This window comes from Schistocerca nitens, chromosome 2, assembly GCF_023898315.1.
Source record: "Schistocerca nitens isolate TAMUIC-IGC-003100 chromosome 2, iqSchNite1.1, whole genome shotgun sequence".
NCBI lineage: Eukaryota > Metazoa > Arthropoda > Insecta > Orthoptera > Acrididae > Schistocerca > Schistocerca nitens.
Genome location: NC_064615.1, coordinates 735240326 through 735261107, shown reverse-complemented (window position 1 = coordinate 735261107; position 20782 = coordinate 735240326). Strand labels below are relative to the sequence as shown.

General features: G+C 42.2%; 2 protein-coding genes and 1 non-coding gene across 4 annotated transcripts in view; all 3 read right to left on the bottom strand.

Annotated features, from left to right (window-relative positions):
- LOC126236941 (esterase FE4-like) overlaps positions 1 to 20782 on the bottom strand; it is a 796743-nt gene that overhangs the window by 39609 nt on the left and 736352 nt on the right. The gene's annotated exons all lie outside the window — the stretch shown is intronic.
- LOC126236943 (esterase FE4-like) overlaps positions 1 to 20782 on the bottom strand; it is a 470464-nt gene that overhangs the window by 226511 nt on the left and 223171 nt on the right. The window lies entirely within an intron of this gene.
- Positions 4131 to 4204, bottom strand: Trnas-cga (transfer RNA serine (anticodon CGA)). The gene has a single exon. It is a non-coding gene; the product is annotated as a tRNA-Ser (tRNA).

The following is a 20782-nucleotide window of genomic DNA, read 5'->3' as shown; positions in this document are numbered from 1 at the left end:
CGCTTCCCACGCCCGGGTTCCCGGGTTCGATTCCCGGCGGGGTCAGGGATTTTCTCTCCCTCGTGATGGCTGGGTGTTGTGTGCTGTCCTTAGGTTAGTTAGGTTTAAGTAGTTCTAAGTTCTAGGGGACTTATGACCACAGCAGTTGAGTCCCATAGTGCTCAGAGCCATTTTTTTTGCTATTAGTAATTACGTTAATCAGATCAATTATGAGAATGGAAAAATAAATTATTGTATCTCTCAATTAGTATCACAAGTCAGTAGAAAAGGCAGTCAGCCAACATACTCTGGAAATTAACACTTTGGGTACCGATGTCTGTATTCGACGTTATTGACAGATACCCCACGATATATCTTGATACACATCACTTTATACCTTCGTTCTTCGCCATACCTCATCTGTGGTTGCCCCCGCAGAAGAAACAAGGTAGGAACAGATTTGATTTTACAGATAGGTATAGATTTGGGTTATAGTGCCGTATACACTGCGAACAGAGGGGTTCACGATCAGCACGCTATTACTATGTTCGCAGTTGTGAACAGCGCTCGCGTGTTCGGTGCTGTCGGTTTTCTGGCGAGCACCAAAGGCGCCATCAGGCTCACTGCTGACAGCGACAGCGGTGTTACGTGCCCGTAACTTCTGCGCGCCCTGCGATGTGTTACACAGGATGCTCAACTTTTTCCGGCTCATGCGATGCTTGCGAGCGCACCTTAACGCGGCTAGCTACCTGGTTAAACTATTTCAATGGAAAAAATTATGGAAGCCGTGGAAGGGGAAAATTTGAACGACCAGACTGAAAATAGTTGATTTTACCGCTTAGTCGGCAAACAGAAATGCATAATACTCCACCCAGTCCCTTGCTTCGCAACTAAACCTCTCGATGTGTCAATGACAGCGCTCGCTCACTAGTTTATTACGTTAGTGTTATTGTGATCTGAAAGAAAACAGAACTTGATTTTATTTTCTTACTTCCGTTATTCGTATTTCGTTGTATTCAGTCTCCATACCGGGCCTGGGGCGTTATGCAGCATTTTGGATTAGGACTGTAGTATACATCTAGTGCCCCTGGTGTCAGCTGAGAGTTTCTCATTCTGATGCACATGGTCTGTCTGGTTTGTCGGCACTCGGCGAGAGAGTGGTGGGTTCCTAAGTCCTTGGGCACAAGGCGAATGTGGGTGCAGTTCACACAGCTGTTCCCTGACGCTTTACCTGTTGACAGAAACAAGGTGCTGTCCATTGATGAGACTATCTGAGCCAGAATAGAACACTTCATCCGTGGGAATCGTGCACGAATTTTCTGAAACTTATGGACAAGTGCAGAGAGTGGCTAAGGTATGTAATCCGAATTATAATCTTAGGTAGATATAAAGTTCCTAACGGATATAGCTGAAGAAAGGCAAGTGAGCTCACATTGTGTATGTCCAATGATTTTGTCCACTTGCATTTAATTTCTTCGTCCTCAGAACTGAATGTTTAATGTTGACTATTCAGGTACTACGCAATCTGTTTCTGCCGCTCTTGAAAAGTATCCTAAATTTCTAAATACTCTTTTTAAATAACACCTGCAGTAATTGATCTTTTAACAGCCTTACTGTTACTGTTTCCCTCCAATAATTCAAAAAGTTCTCGTCTATTAGTTACTACGAGTTCATGAGTAGATTCTGCAGCTACTTGCTAGAAGAAATTTTCACAGCGTAAACCTTAATCTTCCTTCCTTCCATTAATATTCATTAAGTAATGTTGACGAAATGGTTAAATGTAAAAAAATGCGATCATTTACAAATTCTGAAAACAAACGTAGTGAAATGATTTCTTAATGTACGGGTCTACACCGTGAGCGTATCGTCTAAATGGTGAAAATTTTAACCACCGTAGGCTGTCAGTTTCATTCCTTTAATGCACCATGCATGTAAATTACATTACTGGCCAGTTTCGGCCTTAGGCTATTACCAGATGTCCGCAAGTAATACCAAAAGTACAGTAAACGAATATCAAATGAAAGGACCGTTTTACTACCGTAGCGAGGGACAGAAATGTTGTGTCACTTTATAATTTGTGTAACGACATCAAGGACGGAGGCTGTTTTCGACAGTGACATATAAAACTGGCGCAACTTTTAAAAGAATGTAATAAGATCACGTAGCATCATTGCAGCAATAACGAAAGTTTTGTTACGCCTATAAGTATTGTCAAAGTCCATCATATAAGAGGCTTAATAAGAATTAACGACACGTACACAACACTGCGATCACATAATTGCAACTCACTCTGGCGATAACTTTGTCTCTGTAAAATGACAGTTCTTAGTATTCTCTGTGTTTGGTGTTTGTTTTTCGCGATTTTTAGTGAATATGTCTTACGTATTCACTGTACTTTTGATATTATTTGCAGACATTTGATGATGACTGTAGGCCGAAACTGGCCAGCATTGTAATTTATGTGCGTGGCTCATTAAAGGAATAACCTGACTGCCTACGGTGGTTAAAATGATTCTACCATTTACACAAGCTTGGTGTGGTTAATCAGTTATACATTTAAAACAGAACGGATTTACGGAATGGAAAATGGCTAAACCAAAGAAAATACACTACATGAAAAGTTAGTCTCCTGCACAACTTGAACCAGTTTATACTTAAGCCAATTTGACGTCGTATTCAGTATATTCCAAATTTTAAACCTATTTCTCTGCTTTCACAACGAAAAAAAGAATATCTAAAGATGTACTGCTAGCTGCAAGAGAGTCATGGACTGTTTCCTATAAAATGCGCCGGACAGGGTTCACTAGTAGTAAAAAAACAGCCTAATGAAGCAAATTAGGAGGAGTAAGACTGAGAGTGTAAATAAAAATTTATTTCGATGATAAGAGATTACTGCAACATAACATTTGTAAGTAGCTTTACCACGCTTGTAAATGTATCAGTAAAAATTCATGAATCCCAAGGACATAACTTTCTCTTTGCTCAGAAAGTACAACCACTTTTTGTATATCAAAGAATGTAGTTAAAATACAGTACATACCTCTTCCGACAGAGCGGCAGTGATGTTCGTCACTAATGCACTCGCCTTTGCGGTTTTGAGGAAATTTAAGAGATCAGCGGAATTTTCGCCAGTATAGCCCAGGTATTTGGCAAACCGCACCGCTCTGTCTGGAGCACTTTTTTTGAACGCCCAAGTGTTTGATGCTGCTCCACTCATCGCTATGGCGTTCTTGAACAGACCTAACGAGCAGTGAAAGCTTACAATTAAAAACAGTAGTTTGGTAGCACTGAAGAGAAACGAATACATTAATCAGAAAAGGTTAAGACTTCAACCGTTCACTTAAGCCGAGAGGCGACAAGGAAAGAAGGACATTGTTTTCCGTTCAGGAGAGAAGCCATAGACTGTCTTCCGATTGTTATAAGTGAACTACATTGTGTATTTTTTGCATCATTTCGGAATTCATCGACGTCTAGATCTCCTGCGTATCCTCCAAAAAGACTATCGATTCGGTAGAAAGAAAAGGCTTTAGTGAAACGCAGTAAAAAATCCATTTGCATGTTGCGAAACGGCTGAAGAAGCCCAAAACCCACAATGTAGTGTAGAGATGCTTACGTCTCCGGTGAACCTGTTTCATGGTACTGCATCGTGTGATCACCTGCGTGGTATGATCGCCTTCGCAGGATATATCTTTCTGAGGTTATGTTGCAACGTTAAGAGAATGATCTGCCTACGCCCGTATTACAAAAAAGTTAGTACTGTATGTCTTTGCCAATGGGTGTCTTTATAGATGGAGGAATCTGGTAGGGAGTAAAAAAGGGAACCGTCCCTGCGTATAGAATAACCTGAAAGTAACTGTATCCAGACGGCCGAACAGAGAATATAGGCACAGACTTTATGAATATGAACCGAGTTTTACCATTATGCCTCCTTGCCTTTCCAGACGATATCTATGCTGTCTATGTAGGAGACACAGATATATGGTTAGAGGAATGAAAGCACTCACTTTATTAAGTACGATCGAGACAGTCTAAAGGTGATCGCGCTGTTCCAGCTCATAATTATAGATATGACTGGATCCAGTGATTTCGGGAACCATAGTGACGTATAAACAGACCTACACACTGAAACTTCCTGGCAGATTAAAACTGTGTGCGCCGACCGAGACTCGAACTCGGGACCTTTGCCTTTCGCGGGCAAGTGCTCTACCAACTGAGCTACCGAAGCACGACTCACGCCCGGCCCTCACAGCTTTACTTCTGCCAGTACCTCGTCTCCTACCTTCCAAACTTTACAGAAGCTCTCATTCTAGACCTACACACTGTAATGCAAACAATTTATGTTGGACGAAATCGTGGCTGTTATGAGCTTCAACTGATAACGCAATAACAGCATTTATCGATAAATTGTGACATTGAGTGGTAACAAAGGAAAACTGTCTAGACAAATACATATTTTGCTAATTTAAATAAATCCATCTAATGGTGGTCGTAAATCCTCCAAAATGCATAGTGGCAAGATGAATGAGTGCCTGTTCACCTCTCTATCCTTCCGTCACACACACACACACACACACGGGCGCGCTCACACACACACACACACAAAATATATATAAATGTAAGTTTCTTGTGAAGAGGTCTTCTAGATGAACAATTAGTTTGAGAAATCTACAGTAGTTACCTTTACTCAATGGAGATAGAACGTGGTAATGAACGGATGCACCTCCAGCGCTTTGTCCGAAAATGGTTACTTTTTGTGGATCACCACCGAAAGCCTCTATATTCCTCTGCACCCAACGAAGTGCCTCTGTCTGGTCCTTAAGACCCATGTTCCCAGGGACCAGATCATCTCCGGTGCTTAGGAAACCTACGATAATTCATTGTTGTGAGGTAAAGGGCACACTTAGACACATACTAACAAACTAATAACATAAAAACTTCTGTGCTAAATGCTCAGAAGTCGAAATCTAGGATTTGTGCCAGCACATTTCTAAGGGGATTACACTGTATTACGTTAATGCTTTTCATGTAGCGTTATTTGCCGAAATAAACCCAAATTATACATGTACAAAACATACACCGAAGCTGCGGTTTCTTTCAGTTTACAAACATTAATGTTCTTCATAAGTTACAGAAAGAATTACATTTAAATTAGGCACCAGCGCTTTGTCAAGACTTTCAGAAGCAAAACATTCAAACTCTGAACTGTAGCTATTAAAACTGACACGTGTATCTCCGCATAACTGAATATGTACAGAATGTGTGTGAAATCTTATGGGACTTAACTGCTAAGGTCATCAGTCCCTAAGCTTACACACTACTTAAACTACATTATCCTAAGGACAAACACACGCACCCATGCCCGAGGGAGAACTCGAACCTCCGCCGGGACCAGCCGTACAGGCCATGACTGCAGCGCCTGAGACCCCTCGGCTAATCCCGCGCGGCTGAATATGTACACACACATCTTTCGAAATTATTATGTATTTTGCTATTAGATAGCATTCGCGACACCATATCATGTTAACGTTAATCTAGTGTCAACTTTAATACTTTATTCCGTTTTTGTTGTTCCGTTAGTTGCATATGTAAAAGTAATAATGAGAAGAAAAAGATTACGAGTTTTGCAGTAGAATTCAACTTTTGTTGTCATATTTTTCAGAGTAATATGGAATCAAGGTACTGGGAATCAGAGTACTTTCGGAACACCTCTTCCTGTGGGTAGAAGTGAAAGTAAAATGGATGCTGGAAGGTAGGCCAGCTCACAATGGCATTTTACTCGAATAGTATTGCTGAATACATTGCACAAAGTCGTGTAGACATTACCGTAAAAGAGAATAATATGAACGCCAACTGAGAACCTAGATACAATAGTTGGGAAACTGCTCTAAAACCTTCTTGAGCCATTGTGCGTTCACATCTTGTGTGTAACGAATCGTACAGTCTGAGAATCGCTAGAAGTTAGCTGGAGGATGCTTCCGTGGACGGAAAAGGCTGGCTGCCCCAGACAGTGAGAATGTAATTACGAGACACCTTCCTGTAAGTGAAGAAAACTACGAGATTTCCCACTGTCGTGAATGTAATCAGTTCTGGTGATAAGGCGCTGGCGCGGCACCGCGCCCTCTACTGCATATTCACACTTCAGTCAAAGCCATCTGTCTGCAAACCACAGCGTCATGTCATACCCGAATTTGGCCTTAGCTCATCCACCGATCGAAAACGCAGCTCACTGCAAATTAACAAAAACTTGAATTTGAATCTCATCTTACAAATCTTTTCAAACGCTTTAGTTCAGCAACATTTCCTCTGAGTATAATAGCTGATTTTGGTTATGAAATCATTTGAAAATTTACTTCGCAATTTTCCGTTGATCAATATGGTATGGAACAGTTCTCTGGGAAATTTCCACACACAGACACAAAGTGATTGTTCACCGTACAGAATATGGATGATACCAATGCTTCATTTGTGTGGACATAGCGTCAATAGTTGCCCTATATTTACTGGAGACATTTTAAATAAATGCAAGGAAGTGTGTATTTTTGTCACGAAACGTGTGTCATGTAAAATATCGTCAGCGGTCTGCAGTGAAATATATTTACAGTTGGCGTGCTTTCTAAATCTAAAAGGATCTACAAAGACATGTTTATGTTCATAGCAGGAATTGTTGTCTGCTTGTCCATTTTTGAGTTACTCTGTTGTTGGACACTGCCATTCTGTTTGCATACGATGACATTGATTTGCAGATCTCCAAATTCACTGATGTGAAATATGACGCAACGTAACACCACTGATTTTGTTTACATATTTCGGGCTAAACACGTCCCTCGTTATTTTTTTATTTTGTGTGTGTGTGTGTGTGTGTGTGTGTGTGTGTGTGTGTGTGTCTGAGTAATGTTGCCACGAAAAGAACATTTTTAGTCTGGTGAAAACTAAAGCTACTGTTAAGCTGGCACAGACAGAACTTTTTAGACCAAGTGAAAACGAAAGATAGCGGTTAAGTTGGCAACACTTTTCACACAAAACGGACATACGTTTAGCCAGAAGTACTGTACGTAAAAAGAAAAAAAAACAGTGGGGCTGCTATGTTGTGTCGTCGTTTCGCATGAAGAAATGTGTACCATAGAAAAGCAATGTGGGATTATGGAAATACTTTAGCAGTGCCACACGATGCAATACATAAAAAATATGCCAGCAGACGACATTTGCTGATGTAAGCGAGAATTGGACACGAGATACCGTAAGTGAAATCCACATCTTTTGTAACAAACTGTTTGTAGATCTAGAAATCAAATCAAATAGTAAATATGTTTGATTGCAGACCACAAATGACGTTTTATATCAAGAAAACGAAACCCTTTTTGTGACGTATATATGACACTTCTTATAGTTACACAGATCGATTTAATAAACTTTAGTAAAGAAAACATCAGGTAACCATTCCAGAAATTAAAGTGGGCAAAACATTAAAAAAAAAATTTGCATACCAACCAGAACCTCTCAGTACACGTACTTTTTTAGGATGTTTGTTGCGATCAATGAGGCACAATTTGAAGATAATCGTAGCATTCATAAATTTACTGCTAAGAACACAAGTAGCATCGACTGGCCACAACTTAACTGTACACTCGCACAGAAAGGAACAAAGTATGCAACCATGAAAAAATGTTTAGCCACCTACCATGTGAGGTGAAGGTAGACAGTAAAATACTTTAAAACAAACCGACATCATTTCCACATGACATTTCATTCTATTCAACAGAAGAAAATTGTGAGCGATAGTATAAATTAAAAAAAGGGGGGATAATTCAGTTACGTAAATGGCCACGATGTAACTATTTGTAAACATGTTGGCACGTTGTACGTCGTTGAGAGTTCACGAGAATATGATCCATGGAGCATGCAAACATTAAGCTGAACTAAACTTAATCCTGGTGTGGACCATGGCAGTACAGCCTCACGTTCGGCTTCACCAGTCTGTTGCTGGTTAGGGAGCTCCATGAACTCGCTCAGGCCGCCATGATGAAAGTCGGATTCGGATCGATTGGGGAGACACATTTTGATAATAAACAAGACATTTGAAATACAGCGGGTAACTAATGAGAGGCAAGAATGTTTCGTACTCTGATCTTCAGCCAATACTTTGCAATAAGCCAAGAAATTTGTGGACCAGCCATTGATGTAATTCTGCAGCTGGGCTCTGCAATAGTGGTGTTGTAGTAACCTGCAATGCGGCGTTTCCAGCAGTGTGTCGTTATTGGTTGAGAATGAAAATTTGGATAAAGTAGAAGATACAATAGACCTGGTATTTTTGATGAAGTAGCTGAATGAAACAATTGCTGTCATAAATGCCTGTCAAAGAAAATAGGGAAACACTGAAGAGGAAGATGTAGATACAGTATGTGAAGGAACCAACGGGATTCCAATTTAATTTTATAACTGAAGTGGACTGTTTATAGTGGTTTTCAGTTTATGCATCAATGGATAACTTCTGCACTGAATGTCATCTGCTCCCGGGGCCATGTTTCGACTTAGGTCCTTCAGTGTTCTGTCAAATGCTCCTCATAGTATTATATCTCTCATCTTTACCTACGTCCTCTTTCAGTTCCGTGATACTGCCTTCAAGTTCATTTCCTTAGTATAGACCCTCTATAGATTCCTTCCACCTTGCAGCATTTTCTTCTTTGGTTATGACCAGGCTTCCATCTGAGCTCTCATATTCGTACATCTGCTTCTCTTTCTTCCAAAGGCCTCTTTAATTTTCCTGTAGGCTGTAACTGTCTGTCTCGTAGTGCTATAAGCTTCTTAATCGTTCCATTTGTCCTGTAGCCATTCCTGCTTAACCATTTAGCACTTCGTATCAATCCCAATTTTAGATGTATCTTTCTCTTTGCGTGCTTCAGTTGCTACATTTTTATGTTTTCTGCTTTCATCAATTAAATTCAGTGTCTGTTACGTTATTCAAGGATTTCCACTGGGCGTTGTCTTTTTGTCTTCGAGGTCCTCCGCTGCCTTCATTATTGCATCTCTCGAAGCTACCTATTCGTCTTCTACTGTATTCCTTTCGCCTGTTCTACTCAATCGTTGTCTAATTCTTCTTCTGAATCTCTCAGAAACCTTTGGTTCTTTCAACTTATTTAATTACCATCTTCTTAATTAATTATCTCTTCGCAATTTCTTCAGTTTTGGTCTACAGTCTGTAGTGTTTCCTTTACTCGGGGTTCTGGCGTGAAAATATAAAATAGAAAATCTGATTGGGTTTTGAATTTTGGTGGTTTCAGTTGCGGATAAGGCGGACTTCGTATTATTGATTGAGATAGTGCTGTAATTTGACCGTGAATGGTAGACCGGGTCGGCAACACTACAAAAAGCGACTGTACGGAAATAGCATCAGAAAATAGTGGAAATTTACCTTATAATCTTGTTAGAAACGCAGTACTAATTACAATATAGTCTTCATGGCTGTCCTCCTAATTTCTCTTGTAGGACGACCCGTCTTTCACTTTTCTCCGTCTGTTGAAAACTTCTTCAAGTTGTCACTGTCATGATCAATTTACAAATTTGGCGGTAACCACCTCGAATCACTATTGAAACAACCTCGCTTTGTAATATAATTTTAGTTTCCACCCAAAAGCACATTCAACACAGCGCCGAAAAATACACGTCTTTCGTATCAAGACAAGAGAGAGAGTAATCAATTAGCTATTAAAAACAAAACCTACGCAAAAGTAAAAAAAAATCAAAATTATTTATAAAAATCGGTCGCTGGCGCAGCGCTCTTCCGCATGCGCGATCGTAAATTATATCTTTGTATTGGCGGAGGCGCGGTAGTCAAAGTACCATTACAAGTCAATAACCAATAAATTGCGGGCAGACTGCACATCTGCCCCTGCAAGCGTCTTACAATTTAAAATCTGTTTCCGGAAGGTCTGTCTTACCATTATATAGTCAATCTTAAACCTTGCGGTACCTCCAGGTCACTTCCATGTATACAGCCTTGTTTCGTGATTCTTAAACCAAGCCTTATCCTCAGTGGGCGGCTTCCTCATTTATTCCTTTCCATACTCACCTACTATTTTTCATTCTCTTTCTTTTCCCACGAGCGAATTCCATTCCCTCGTCACAATTAAATTATTGTCTCCGGTAACTATCTGAACGATTTCTTTCATCTCATTACACATTTCTTGAATCTCTTCGCCATCTGCGAAGATAGTTGGCATACAGACTTGTAGTACAATGGTGGATGTGGGCTTCATGTATATCTTGGCTGCGGTAATGGGTTCACTACGGAGTCCTTAGTAGCTTATCCACATTCCTATTATGTTATTCATTATTAAACCAACTCCTGCATTATCCTTATTTTTTTCTGTTTATAACCCTATATTCACCTGACCATATGTCCTGTTCTTCCTGCCACATAGCTTCAGTAATTCCAACTTAATCTAACTTGAAACAATTCATTTTTCTTTTTAAATTCTCTAACCTATTCGTCCGATTAAGGAATCTAACAACGCTCGCTGCGAATCGTAGAACGCCAGTTTCGATTCTCTTGATGTGTATAAAGGCAAAAGAGGGGGAAGGCAGCTCTAGAGTACTGATAGGTAAGGGAGAATCTGTCGGTATTCCAAATAAAAGGCAGTGTTAGAGATATTCATGTCCTTTGTGAAATCTAGGAACTGGAGCATCCAGCACCATACACAGGATTATCTGCCTCACTAATAGCTGCTTGCTGCTCAAGGTACTCTCCGTGTAGTATATACTTAAACTAAACTAAACACTGTCCAAACAGAACTCGGAAGGCCCAACGGCACTGACCGACCGCCGTGTCACCATTTGCCAATACGTGTCACCGGTGAGGATGCTCCGAGGCAGGTGGTCAGCACACTGCTCTCCCGGCCATTGTCAGTTTGCGGGACTCGACCCGCTACTTCTCAATGAAGTATCTCCTAAATTTGCCTCACAAGGGCTGAGTGCACCCCGTTTGCCAACAGTGCTCGTCAGACTGCACGGTCACCCACGCAGCTGTCAGCCAAGCACGGCAGAGCTAAACCTTGTTGATCCGACGGGAACCAGTGGTACCACTGCGGCAAGGCCGTTGGCAGTAGCAAAAAGTTATTCTGCACTAAAGTGGAACATGTCTAACATCTGAATCATGAAGAAATATTATTTATCTGGAACTGTGTTTTATGTTTTATTGCTATTGGCAATGCGTTCAGCACATTCGAAATTGAAAATGTTTGGTTATGGGAACGGTCGAGACTATTGTTTCCATTCAATGATGGGTCAACTTCAGTGATTGTCACATGTCCTAACTCCATCAACATTTCAGGGTTATCGGAGCATACTGAGGCATACATTGGCGTTTAGAAACATTCAGAGCACTCACAACCACATTACGAAATGTTCCGTACCTTATTACAGCGACTTATTAAAAGCTAGTTACGTATTTGTGAAAAATTTGTGTTAATTCGTAAGAAATAGAAGTTTGCATGACGAAGATACAGTGTTTTCAAATGATCATTTCTGATATATGTACTAGCATTATCTTCCTCTCCTGCTTAATATGTATATATGAAGATAGTAACTGTTCTCGAAAGAACAGATACCATTGATGACCGTGCAGCTTCTCTAGAATAAATGATAATTAAATGAAACCCTCAACTGCCGACAGGTGTTGTTGATATAGCTCGATGTAGACTGCTAAAAATGTGTACCCCGGCCAGGACTCGAATCCGGCATCTCCTGCTTACATGACAGACGCTATACCTATCTGAGCCACCGAGGACACAGGTCTGCAGGGACATATCTCTTGCACGTTTCCCGTGAGACCCACATTCCCAACCGTCCACAATCTACATACGTAATGTACCTAATAGATATTTGATCATCCCCATTACGTATGTAGATTGTGGATGATGGGGAATGTGGGTCTCACGGGAAGCGTGCACGGGATATGTCCCTGCAGACGCGCTGTTTCTCTGTGTCCTCGGTGGCTCAACTGGATAGAGCGTCTGCTATGTAAGCAGGCGATCACGGGTTCGAGTCCCGGGCAGGGCACACGTTTTCAGCTGTTCCCATCGAGGTATATCAACAACACCCGTCGGCAGCTGAGGGTTTCAATTAATTATCATTTATTGCTTAATATGTTGTCTTAATCCGTTCTCCGTATGGAGCCACTGCATATCGGACTACAGCTTATTTACCATCTATCATATCACACTCCAGGCTGACTCAGTTGCCTTCAATCTTTTATGAGCGAAGTTTGATTTATTCTGTAATTACTACGTAACATTGGCCTAATTTTGTAAGATTTTAACACTTCACGTAAGTGAATAAGTAATTTTGTGCGTTACCCAGAATTCCCAGTCGATAATTTGTGTTGACGAGTATGACATCCTGGTCCACATAGTAGTACGGTTTCGCAGAAGAACCAGTTCCTGATGTGAAGCATCCTCCGTGGATGAAAACCATAACGCTTTTCAGTGTTCCGTTTCTCGATGGCGTCTGCAATAACACACACAACAATCGGATTGTAAATTAGAATCAAAAGCTTGCATATTTTTTTCACTCTGTTGCTGTTTACATGTTAGTATAAGAAAATTAAAAGCTCGTTGACTCATAGCTGTTTGTTACAACATAATACATACCCCTGGGCCATAAAGATCGAGGTACAGGCAGTTCTCTCCACCAGTCGATTTCCCGCTGCTGTGTAGCTGTACGCAAGCGCGCTGCGTCTTCAGGGCGTCTTTCACACCAGTCCAAGGCGCCCTTTTCACCGGAGGCTGCAGAAAGACAGCTCCTATTTATGTGACGCCATAATGTTTCTACAACTGACCGAGATACGTCTATACGGCAGTATCAGAGAGACGCAAATAAAATGAAAATAAGAAACAGGGAAAAAATTGCAAATAAACTGTTAGGGACATAGGTAAAGAAGGAAGCTGTAAAGCCTGTGACAGAACTAACAACTGAATATGTTATTTGAGTACAATCCTCATACCAACTGCCAATACTACCCATATCGGAGCATCATCAGGTCTGTTTAGTATTATTCATTACTACACATTAATATTGTCTTTAGCACATAAAGGTCAGCACAATGCTGCAGCTAAAATTTTTGGTCGCTTACCCTGTGATACCGACAGTAAAGTGAAACTTGAAAATGATTTTAAAAATACTCTACTAAGCACTCCTCTAATTCCCTAAAAGAAGTTATATTTTTTTAATACGTACAAAACTCTGCGTGGAAATTACTATCTCACATCTGTGTTAGAAAAAAACGCCTTGCAAAAGGTCAGATGATTCTAAGCACTATGAGACTTAACACCTGAGGTCATCAGTCCCCTAGGCTTAGAACTACTTAAGCCTAACTAACCTAAGGACAACACACACACCCATGCCCGAGGCAGACTTCGAACCTGCGATCGTAGCAACAGCGCGGTTCCGGACTGAAGCGCCTAGAACCGCTCGGTCACAGATGCTGGCGCAAAAGGTCAGTATGTAATCATATTCAGAAATGAATGTGTAATTTGAATGTAAAATGACTCGTTCCACATCATTATGATTAGTCGTACAGATGATCCATGGAACGTGAAACTAACTTCAAATACTTACTGTCCGTATTCAGCAGTGAAAGTGGGGAAAAATGTATAATTGCATTTTATTATTAACCTCAGTTAATACTTCTCTACTGATTTTATCGTCGACATCATAACCAAATTGATCTCCTGAATCCTCATGTTCATTTCTTATTCTTGCTACCCCTGAGTTTTGGTTTTCAATCGAGAAAGAGTGTTTGGGGTTTCCGTATGCGATGTATAACTGATATTTTATTTCTTCTGACTGTACTAAAATATGATTCGATGTGTAGACTTTTTAATATTTGCAGTTTACCGAGGTGACATCTTTAAATAAAATTACAGTATCGTTGACGTCCCACATCGTTGGTTTTAAATCAAGAAACACATTTTTAGGAATCTGGATCGAGATGATATTACCGACCGATTTATTTGGATTACGAATGCAGTCTCTGTTATATTTACTGAGGAGTTCTGTGTAACGTAAATCTCGAATTATTGGCTTTATTTTATTCACGACAGGAGAAGTTATTAGATATTTATGCGAGTAAGAATTTCCACTAGCTTCACGTTCCCAAACTTGCGCTTTGGGTCAAAGATCGATGTAACACGCTGACCTGTCTCATTTCCTGTAAATTTCACACACTACTTTCGATGCTCATTCCATCAATAGTGTAACATTCATGGCTTTACCCCTTACAGATTTCCGCACTACAAAGTTGTACTCTTCAGATTCTCCTACAGTTTTCGTAAGCGAGTACCCATTCTCTTTTTATAGGTGAAGATGAAAATGATAAGACTGCAAGTTGTTGGTTTTGTTTGCCGCCCATCCCCTTCTGTGCTACCAGAACACTGTAACTATGTAACAATCCTGTCACTGGCTGGCGAAATATTAGTGGCAGTCAATAGAAGATGCCTGCTTGGCTGCCCGTCTCCTGTCGATTCCGAGGTGCACGAAGCTAAATTTCCGTTGCTGCGTGGTCGCCTAGGAAATTTTCACGGTCCCGCAAGCTTCCAGTTTACGGAGTGTTTACAAAAAAGTTCAGCTTTTCGGAGAAAACTCGGGATCGTCTCGCATCTGCTGTGTTTGTTTCTCGTGGGCAGAGGGACCAGCTAAGATGTTTGCTTTTCTCGTGCGGAGAGGGCAACAACCGGCCAGTCCCTTCTGCTAGTTGTGAGACAATCACAACAAAGCTTAGCGGCATATACCGTCCTTAGCGTTTTGTCTGCATTGTCGTCCTCTGAGATACGAAGTAGTTGGACCGCATCATTAAACACGTAAGGCTTCCTTATACGTGTGACATCCGTCAGGTTTGAGCCTGTTTTAGTCAGTACATCGCTCTATGGAGTCACTCTTTAGTTTCTGGCACAGAAAGTGAATGAGGTATGGCTCTGTAGTTCACGTATTATACACTTGGCGTCTCATGTTCGGTTCCTCTGAGTAGACACTTCTCTTCCTAAAAATAAATAGTTGTAATTCATTTCCATACCTAAGAAGGGTTTAAAGTGTGACACGCCCGTTATGTTAACAATACAAACTGCATGCTTCAGAGATATGAAAATATATTGACAATGTAGAAGGTAAACCAAGCACAATAGATAAATAACGTACACGAAACTCATAAATTTGTCAAATGTCATTTTCAACATCCCACTGGCCAGATAAGCGGAATGCAAACAATAAATGTCATATCAATACAACAAACAAGAAATACGTGTGGCTCATGACATTTATAGTGTGACAATTATTGAACTTTATGTAAAAAAGTAAATTAGTTACAAACTATGACGTGCGCACCCTTTACTCAACATGTAAATGTCACTACAGATATTTAGGTTATGACATGTTCGATGTGACTGCCATCATTGGCTGTGATGTGGCGCAGACGAACAGAGAAATTCTGCATGACTCGCTGAAGCGTCGGACCATCGATGCTGTCGATGGCCTCCTGAATGCCGTTTCCAGCTCAGCAGTGGTTTTGGGGCTGTTGCTGTACACCTTGTCTTTACTACAGCCCCACAAAAAGGAGTAGCATGCGTTCATATCCGGAGAATACGGCGGCAATCGAGGCTGATGCCAGTGGCCTCTGGGTACCCCACAGCCAGTTTGCGGTCGCCAGAGTGCTCGTCCAGGGCATCGAACACACTCCTTCTTCGATGGGGTCGAGCTCCATCTTGCATGAACCACATGTTGTGGAAATGAGGGTCACTTTGGATAATGAGGGTGAAATCATCTTCCAAAACCGTCCCGTCCAGTTCGGTAGTCACCGTTCCATCAAGGAATATCGCACCGATTACTCCTGGACAGGACATTGCCCAACACATAGCCATCCGTTGAGGGTGAAGAGATTTCTCGATCGCGAAATGCAGATTCTCAGTTCCCCAGATGCGCCGATTTTGCTTATTGACGAACACATCCAAATGAAAGTGGGTTCGTCGATAAACCATGCGCATGCGCATACTGATTCTCATCATGCCCCGCGACCAGTGGTGCAGTTTAAATGTCTGATGCAAACCGTTCTGAAGTTATGACAATTTTGTTTCACATAGTTAAATAATTGTCAGTCTGTACCTTTAAAGGCAAACAATAAGATTGCGACATCACAAATAAAAGAGAGCATGAAAAACATAACAACACGAAATGTGTAACAACACACTGCAAGAATTTCGAGTAGGTCATAGGAACAAACATTGAGCCATTTATCAGCTCGTGAACTTACTATCAGCTGTAGTCTTCGGGCTACGGTATCTCTGCACGGTGTAACCTAGCAACGAGAGATATCGCGTCCCGCTAGGGTGTGCGGCATGCTCCGCTTGTCTGAATTAAGAGGCCGCTGCCTGCAAAGTCTCGCTCTGAATGGTGTCCTCCGTGTAGTGGCTTTGAGTCAAATTAGGCGACGAATCAAATGCTCCTTTTCCTTGCGATGCCTGGCACCTTGTCTGACTTCTGTCAACTCGTGGCACCGTGGCAGGAGACGCACTTTTTACACGGAATATGCGGAGACATGGGCGTGAAGATGATGTAATCTGTAACGTTGGTCTAACAGCAGACCTATGGCAGCTGCGCCAACAGCTCTTATCTTCTTCATTCACTGCACCATGAGTGGAGTACCGAAAACAATTTAACCCGGTGAGAAACATTTTAAAACAAATACTTTGACATACCTGTCTACCTCACTGGAGTGACTTGTGTGCTCCTGTGCGTGGTCAATGTATGACTGACCTAGGATAAACTTTCACTTAATTTGACTTTCCAAGCCCGCCGCGGGGGCCGAGCGGTTCTAGGCGCTTCAGTCCGGAACCGCGTGACTGCTACGGTCGCAGGTTCGAATCCTGCCTCGGGCACTGATGTGTCTGATGTCCTTAGGTTAGTTAGGTTTAAGTAGTTCTACGTTCTAGGGGACTGATGACCTCCGATGTTAAGTCCCATAGCGCTCAGACCCACTCGAATTTTTTGACTTGCCAAGCTTCATTTACTGCTTCAGTGTCGTTGCAGTGCTTTGGTTTTGTTTTACATTATAATGATTATGGCTCCTCTAGCAGAACGTAAAAGTATTTTTATACGTTAAATTATGACTGGTTTAAGAAGTGTTTCTTTCTATACAAATGTGCACTACATACGTGCACTATTCTGATGCTTCTTCTTTGCTGATACCTATTCTAAGGTAGTTATTTAAATTTAATCCCCTGGGTAACTAGATTCTTCATTAAGAAGGATCTATTTAATGTTAATAGTTTTTTCATTTAATAGTATTAGCTTATAGGTAGCAGAATCCTGAAAGGGTTTCTCGTATTTACCATTAAGCTCTATTATGCACGCTCTATACCTTGTCTTATTTTTATATGTCTTATTGTGTATATTGTATCTGTGTTCATTTATAATGGGAGTTTTTTAATGTTGTAACTCCTCTGCATGGACAGCGTAATGCACAAAAAAAAAAAAAACTGCGGTATCTTACCAGGCAATATGCACATCGACACCTGCTAACATAGACCAGCTGCTTATTATGAGTTGAGTGCATTTAGAAACTAGCCACGTATTTGCTGTTGTGGGACCCTTAACTGATATGCAAGCTAGGGGACAGAACCATGATATTAAGCAAAGCACACCCAAGTGTGTTCATACTGAATCTGCACAAGTTATGTAACGCAATCTTTTAATGGCTCTGATACAAATCCTACGTGGGGTCGCTAAACTCTCATACAATTTATTCATCAAATTAATTGATCAAAGTAGCCCTCCAAAAACGAAGATGGGAAAGGAGTCCGGTGAGTGTGACTGTTCATCAGATAAATGCCGTCCTAAAAATTTACAATTACTTCTACTTTCTTTACGTAGAACACAAAATTGGTCTTGAATTTGTACAACGAATAATTATATGTATTAACGTAAAGCACTCCGTCTTCAGGCCACAAGTGACCCATCGGGACCATCCGATCGCCGTGTCATCCCGACTGAGGATGCGGTTAGGAGGGGCGTGTGGTCAGCACACCGCTCTCCCGGTCGTTACGATGGTTTTCTGTGACCGGAGCCGCTACTATTCGGTCGAGTAGCTCCTCAATTGGCATCACGAAGCTGACTGCACCCCGAAAAACGGCAACGGTGCATGGGGGCCCGGATAGTCACCCATCCAAGTGCCGGCTGCACCTGACAGCGCTGAACTTCGGTGATCTGACGGGAACTGGTGTATCCACTGTCCTCATTTTGAATTTTTGGAGGCTGAAAAATCAATCTAAAGCCTACAGGACTATATTACTGACACATTGAGCGTGATGATGACGGCTGTTACTTGTGGTCGGCGATACTGCGTGGAATGGGCCTCCATCATGGTGACCGATCGAAGAGCGAGCGCGAAAAAACTTTAGTGTTTGTCGGGTAGCCTGAAAAGTGAAACTACGAATGAAATTACATCGTAGCAAGAATGGCAAAATACACGACCGACTCCTGCGTCCGCCAGGAACCAACTTTCCAGTCAGTTCTCTTCCGTCCCCCGCCCAGAGAGGGACCGCTCCACTGTGCCAGAACTTGGCCCATAGTTGGCGATAAAGGAAAGTTCCACCAATTACTGCCATACAGAAATTTGTCTAGACTCCCATCATTCTGCTCTGTCAACCAAGGCGCCAACACCATTTATTCCAGCCGCCGACGATGACCGCAAACGTGTAGGCCTACTGACATAACAGTCGAGCAGCTCGTTACAGCCTTAGCTAGGTTACGCGGTGTGACCGCGTGGATTGAGGCAAAATGTCACAAAATGCGCAGCCCCTCCCGATGGAGGTTCGAGTTCTCCCTCGGGCATGGGTGTGTGTGTTGTCCTGAGCATAAGTTACTTTAAGTACTGTGTAAGTCTAGGGACCGATGACCTCAGCAGTTTGTTCCCTTAGGAATTCACATATACAGGATGTTACAAAAAGGTACGGCCAAACTTTCAGGAAACATTCCTCACACACAAAGAAAGAAAATATGTTATATGGACATGTGTGCGGGAACGCTTACTTCCCATGTTCGCGCTCATTTTATTACTTCTCTTCAAATCACATTAATCATGGAATGGAAACACACAGCAACAGAACGTACCAGCGTGACTTCAAACACTTTGTTACATAAAATGTTCAAAATGTCCTCTGTTAGCGAGGATACATGCATCCACCCTCCGTCGCACGGAATCCCTGATGCGCTGATGCAGCCCTGAACAATGGCGTATTGTATCACAGCCGTCCACAATACGAGCACGAAGAGTCTCTACATTTGGTACCGGGGTTGCGTAGACAAGAGCTTTCAAATGCCCCCATAAATGAAAGTCAAGAGGGTTGAGGTCAGGAGAGCGTGGAGGCCATGGAATTAGTCCGCCTCTAACAATCCATCGGTCACCGAATCTGTTGTTGAGAAGCGTACGAAAACTTCGACCGAAATGTGCAGCCGCTCCATCGTGCATGAACCACATGTTGTGTCGTACTTGTAAAGGCACATGTTCTAGCAGCACAGGTAGAGTATCCCGTATGAAATCATGATAACGTGCTCCATTGAGCGTAGGTGGAAGAGCATGGGGCCCAATCAAGACGTCACCAACAATGCCTGCCCAAACGTTCACAGAAAATCTGTGTTGATGACATGATTGCACAATTGCGTGCGGATTCTCGTCAGCCCACACATGTTGATTGTGAAAATGTACAGATGGATCACGTTGGAATGAAGCCTCATCCGTAAAGAGAACATTTGCAATGAAATGAGTATTGACACAATGTTGGATGAACCATTCGCAGAAGTGTACCCGTGGAGGCCAATCGGCTGCTGATAGTGCCTGCACACGCTGTGCATGGTACGGAAACAACTGGTTCTCCCGTAGCACTCTCCATACAGTGACGTGGTCAACGTTACCTTGTACAGCAGCAACTTCTCTGACGCTGACATTAGGGTTATCGTCAACTGCACGAAGAATTGCCTCGTCCATTGCAGGTGTCCTCGTCGTTCTAGGTCTTCCCCAGTCGGGAGTCATGGGCTGGAATGTTCCGAGCTTCCTAAGACGCCGATCAATTGCTTCGAACGTCTCCCTGTCGGGACACCTTCGTTCTGGAAATCTCTCTCGATACACACGTACCGCGCCACGGCTATTGCCTCGTGCTAATCCATACATAAAATGGGCATCTGCCAATTCCGCATTTGTAAACATTGCACTGACTGCAAAACCACGTTCGTGATGAACACTAATCTGTTGATGGTACGTACTGATGTGCTTGATGCTAGTACTGTAGAGCAATGAGTCGCATGTCAACACAAGCACCGAAGTCAGCATTAGCTTCCTTCAATTGGGCCAACTGGCGGTGAATCGAGGAAGTACAGTACATACTGACGAAACTAAAATGAGCTCTAACATGGAAATTAAGCGTTTCCGGACACATGTCCATATAACATCTTTTCTTTATTTGTGTGTGAGGAATGTTTCCTGAAAGTCTGGCCGTACCTTTTTGTAACACCCTGTATTTGAACAGCCTCCGCTAGGACTTAGTGCCGGCAGCATTCTGGCAACGGGCGCCAAAGGAATACGATTACTGGGGTGCTATGTGTGGTGGCATTCTGCCGGCTATTCCGTGAAGCTCAGCGACTATTTCTGCGATACATTCCAAGCAACAGCACAGCTATGGCGCCGAGCTCACGCATTCCTGCTCAAAACACGAGGCTTACATGATAAAACCGCCCGAGACTCGATGAATACAGGAAGCACCCGTCG